Source organism: Drosophila arizonae, chromosome 5, assembly GCF_054131065.1.
Source record: "Drosophila arizonae isolate 15081-1271.41 chromosome 5, UAZ_ARI_1.0, whole genome shotgun sequence".
Taxonomy (NCBI): Eukaryota; Metazoa; Arthropoda; class Insecta; order Diptera; family Drosophilidae; genus Drosophila; species Drosophila arizonae.
In genome coordinates, this window is record NC_142925.1 from 16,937,196 (window position 1) to 16,943,005 (window position 5,810).

Below are 5,810 nucleotides of genomic sequence, written 5' to 3' on the forward strand. Positions count from 1 at the left end.
AATAAATGGTTTGTCTGACGGTTAGGCAATTTCTCCGCTGCTGCAAAGTTGCCAAGTCAGGGCCAACAATTAAGTTTTGACTGGGAGTTGTGTGTGTGTGTGTGTGCCTGTGTGTGTGTGTGTGTGTGTGTATTTGAGCTGGTTTCCATTAATTCGAGTCGCCTCCCCGCCGCGTCAAATGCAAATGATGCACACATGCTCGCCACTCGCAATTCCCGGCCCAGTCACAAATCGATGCGTAATTAATTGCCCAGGCCAAGTTTCGCATGCCGCATGCAATTAAAAATTCATATGCTGCCATGCCGCAAGTTCAATGTTCTGCTTGCCTCAAACTTAGACAACTTGCTTTCAGCAGCAGCAGGAGTATTACTATCCCAGCAGCATTGGCAACGGCTGCTTCAGGCGCCGCATGTGGCATTCTGGCCAAATGTTTGCCAAACTCGCCTGCCGACTTGCCCAAACATCTTTGACTCTGGCCTCTGGGACTTGTTTTGATCGTTGCCCGTTCACTGCTGGCTGACTGTGTGGGCTACACCGAATGCGTTGCTCTCGGCCAGCTGCAAGGGAGGTAGGTAGGTTGGTAGGTCTTAAAAATATATGGTCCGTTGATTACCGCTTGCTGTGATTTTTGATTATGCAGTTTCCGTTCGCTTCGTTTTCCCTTCTTGCATATGTAATTTTTGCACTTTTTTTTTTTGCGCTTTTTACTGAATCGCCTGGCACGCAGCTCAAGGACTTTGTTGCACGTTGGCGAGCTTCGAGTTCGATTTAATATGCTAAGCGGACCGTTGATAAGCTCTCAGCTGGCTACGCGTTTTTATAATTTTTTTTTGATTGAGTATCTTTTTGTTTTGGGTTTGCAAAATAGATTTTCCCTTTTAGTGAGACCTAAAATATAATTAAAAGAGTCATTTATTAGTATTTTAGCAGATTTTGCTGCAAGGTTTTTGTCAGGTATTTAGTGTAGTAATCGTTAGTTTTTTATTTATTTATTTTTATATTTTTTTTAAATTTATTTTAATTTTATTCATTTTATTTATTTTTTTTTTTTTTAGACCAAAGTTTATTTTGCATTAATATTCCCTATTCTTCCTATTCCATCTATAACTCAAGCTTTGGGCTGTTTAAGCTTCTGTTTTTATGTTAAATAATAAGTATGTTAATAATAATATTTAATATATATATATATATTTATATTTCAAATATTCTCCATATCTCCATACCCAACCCAGACTACCTTCTTATAAGCTCCGTAAATTTATCAACCTACACAGTGACTCTAAAAAAAACTCTTTACACTCCCGCTAAAATAGACAAAATTCAACAAAATCTCACCATTAAATCCACTTTGCTAAAACATTGTCATTTTTTAGCCTTAAAAAACAATAATTTGGAAATCGTTATCCATTCATCAAAACGCTCAACTCACGCCAGCGTGGCCTTGATATAACACGCTCAGCTTCAGCCAGCCACCCGACTTTAAGCCTCATAAAACAGAGCCTTAGGCATAATTCAGAGACGGCTTTGTTCAACGATTAAGTTCAAATAATAGACTCAATTAAGCAAAGTAGACAACTCAATAGGCTTCAAAGTCGTGCTCACAAAACAGAATGAACAAAAAAGAAGAAAAAGTGCGCGTAGATAAATTACACAAAACGTTTTCAAGCAACAAGTTTCCATTGGCATGACTAACAACAAAAAAAAAAAAAAAAACAAAATAAAATGGGAAAAAAATGGGGAAAAAATCAAGAATTGAAAAGGAATAATACAAATCCGACCGCAAACTGCGCAATGACATCATTTGGCATCAGTGTCAACTTTTTCGACTGACCCAAAAAGGTCGCAGGTCGCCGCTCGCCGAGACGAGGGATTCAAATAAACAACAGCGGGCTAAAAGCTTTACAGAGCCAATCAGAGCCAATCGACTCATAGTCGCAGCGAAATGGCCAAAAGGTAGCAACGCGTCCCTTGTAAAATCTGAACAAGTTCAAATAAATAACAAGAAAAAATCTAGAGTGCTCAATGTTGTTATTTGACTGACTGGGGGATACCCTCGAATGAAAAAAAAATATTGTATTTAAATTAAATAGATATATACATATACAGTTTGACACGAAAGTGTTTTCACATGGGGAAAAAAAAGCATTTTTGTTCTTTGACATTAAAAAAAACTGCTAAATGTGATATTTCTATTTTTTTTTTTAAATTACATTATGTTTTTCAATTTGTTGTCTTACAAAAATAACTTTAAAAAAATTAAAAAACTTTAAACATAGGCTTAAATAACAATAACAACATAAAAGATATTCAAATTCAACTGACACGAAAGTGTTTGCACACATGCTATTCTTTATTTCTTCTTACTGCTAAATTCGTATTTACCGTTGTTTTCGGCGATTTCAATGTGCACAGCTGTGGCTAATGCTATGTTCTGAACAATTTCGTCATATTTTGTAAGAATCGATTCAATCTTCAAAAAATTTAAACAAATTAAGAATGCCAGGGAAGCGATTGTCATTTGACATGATTCAATTGGTTTATTATAACCACTCCATAGGAAAATCAGTGGCGGAGATATCAGAAATGTTTATAATATCGAAGAGGACCATTTACAATATTTTAAGCCGCGCAGAAAACAATGAAACACTGGAGCCAAGACATTCAACTGGACGACCTCGGGCGTTAACAGATAGGGCCGAGCGTATTCTGGCCAGGAAAGTTAATGATAACCCAACAATTTCGACCAGAACGCTTGCCAGGGAGCTGCAGGAAGAATGTCGTATTGACATATCCCGCGAAAGTGTCCGCAGAGCCCTAAAAAGGAACGAGTTTGCATCCCGAGTTGCGCGGAAAAAACCATTGTTGTCGTCGAATCATGAGAAAAGACGTCTAACATTCGCCAGGTTGCATGTGGGACATGTGGATTCATATTGGGATGAAACCATATTTTGTGACGAGACGAAGATGATGTTGTATTACAACGATGGACCCAGCCGTGTTTGGAGAAAGCCGTTGAAAGCCCTTGAACGGAAAAATATAATTCCCACTATTAAGTTCGGAAAACTTTCAGTGATGGTCTGGGGGTGTATTTCTAGTAAAGGAGTTGGAGAATTGTGCTTTATCGAGAGTACAATGGATGCGAAACAGTATTTGGAGATTTTACGCACGAATCTAGTGTCCAGTGCCCGCAAGTTTGGATTTTTTAGGGATGGTAAACCAACATTTAGGTTTTACCAAGATAATGACCCCAAACACAAAGCTAACATAGTCAGGTGCTGGCTTCTCTACAATTGTGCAAAGGTGTTGGATACTCCTGCACAAAGTCCCGACCTTAATCCCATAGAGAATCTGTGGGCTGATCTCAAAAAAAGGACAGCCAAGCGACGTCCAACAAACAAAAGCGATTTGAAAGCCTGTATATTAGAGGAATGGGAGAAGACACCGGTGGAATATGTGCAAAAACTAATCAATTCCATGAGTAGACGGTTGGAAGCGGTCATTGAAGCCAATGGGGGTCATACTAAATACTAATTTTGATACTTAATATAATTAATAGTGCCTTATTTAGAATACTTTATTTTTGTGCAAACACTTTCGTGTCAGTTGAATTTGAATATCTTTTATGTTGTTATTGTTATTTAAGCCAATGTTAATAGTTTTTTAATTTTTTTAAAGTTATTTTTGTAAGACAACAAATTGAAAAACATAATGTAATTAAAAAAAATTAGAAATATCACATTTAGTAGTTTTTTTTTAATGTCAAAGAACAAAATTGCTATTTTTTTCCCAAGTGAAAACACTTTCGTGTCAAACTGTATATAAATATAAAAATAAGTTGAATACAAATATTGTTTTCTTATTATTATTATTTTTTTTTTACTGACTATACCCTGTACTAGTTTAATATACAGTATATAAATTGAATAAATAAATATAAACTTGGAGTACTTTCTTTCTTTAAATCACATCTAATTCCTGAGACAGACCTAATATTTGATTTTCTTTCCATAGAAATGCTCAAGAATTCCATTGAAAAAAAATAAAATAAACAAATAAAATAATTAATTCCATTTAGCATTTAATGCAATATGCAAAGAAAACGTGATTTTAAAATTTCTATTTATTTCATTTAATGTTTATTTAACTGCCAATAGTCTACCCTTTATTCCGAAGGCAGATTTCTATAGAAATACCCTCAAGTTCAGCTTCACACAATCATCACACTCAGCTCACCTGTACCACACGTCTAAAGGGTATATCAACCAATTCAAGCTTTGTTTTTTTTTTCTGTGCTTCTATTTTGATATATTGCTGCAATTTGTTAGGCCAGCGAATGCTTTCGATATGGGAAATTACCTACACGCTGTGCGGAGATCGTACAAATTAATTAAAAGCCTACATGGTGCAAGGGCTTCATAAGCATAAAAAAAAAACACACACACACACAAAGAAAAACTAAAGAAGATCGACGGAGGGCAGAGCAATGTTCAAACACACAATTTGAATTTGATTCGGATTCAGAAAGTTCTTCGGCTCGTTTTAACGGCTCATTTGCGAAGGGCGGCAGCTGCTGCGGTAGTATAATAAATAGTTCGTGGACCGCATGCGGCTTTAGGGCCTACTTGTTGGTTGGGAGGATGGGGCTGGCTGAAATAAGATACACTCATATAAGCCCATAAAAGGCTTAATGTGGCCATTATTGAAAACGTTTTCTTTAGAGGCCAAAAGAGTGAAAAACAAATACAGCTTAGAAATTTTGTCAAGCTCTAAAAGGCTTTACTCGTATTTAAATATTTTCTAAACATAAATGAAAATTATGAATTTAATGCATTAATATGTGTTTTTGGATTAATAAGAGAATTATGGCTAGGGATATAGAATCATGTCTTTTATGATGTATGAAATATGCTCAGATGTATTTTTAATTGTGTAAATAATAGAAGCCTTAGCTTTATTTATATGAGAAATAAATGATGCCCGTATACATATTTTAAATATATATAGGAATAATTCATTAATAGGAAGATTTTAAATTTAACTCTAATATGAATATTTGCGTAAGCTCTTGAAATTATTTTAACTAATTTTGTTTTATTATTATTTATGTATCTACATATATGAGATGTAATGATATTTGGATATATCAGTTTATTGTATGGGTGTGTAGGATCATTTATATAAACTAATATAAACTAATTATATAATACTGCAAATTATAGAATTTTTTAAAATATTTTTTTTTTTTTTAAGTTTTTATTATAATTTTTTATATTCATTATTGTTTATTTTTTCTTTTTTTTATTTATTTTTTTGAATATATATACTTTTGTAAAGTAAACATCTATGCAAGCATCTATGAAGACAGACCTCTCCTATTGATTATATATAAACACATAAATATGTCACAGCTACGAAATACGACCGTATATTTCATTTACTTCCAGACTTGACCTCGCACTAAAAACTATTCGTGACAATTAGTTTTGCTCGTATACAATATAATAATAAACAAATAATTAAACTCTAATCAACTGTAACACTAGCTGAGCATAGAAAAAAATGAATTTATTGATAATAGAGCGTAAAAATTTTGTAGCCTTTGTTCCGCTAGTTTTGACCCAATTAGATAAGCAACAGAGGCGACAAATTTGTTTTTACATAGCTACAGGGAGAGGCTGCTTAGAGCGCTTTACTTTCTACTTATTTATATTGAGAACTTTTCGGCAGCATCCCAAGCGGCGTCGGTGGTGTAATGGTCAGCATAGTTGCCTTCCAAGCAGTTGATCCGGGTTCGATTCCCGGCCGACGCA

The 5,810-nt window shown here is 34.6% G+C and overlaps 1 non-coding gene across 1 annotated transcript; it reads left to right on the forward strand.

The window, feature by feature from the left end:
- Window positions 1–5,738: 5,738 nt before the first annotated feature.
- TRNAG-UCC (transfer RNA glycine (anticodon UCC)) lies at window positions 5,739–5,810 on the forward strand. Its single transcript has one exon. It is a non-coding gene; the product is annotated as a tRNA-Gly (tRNA).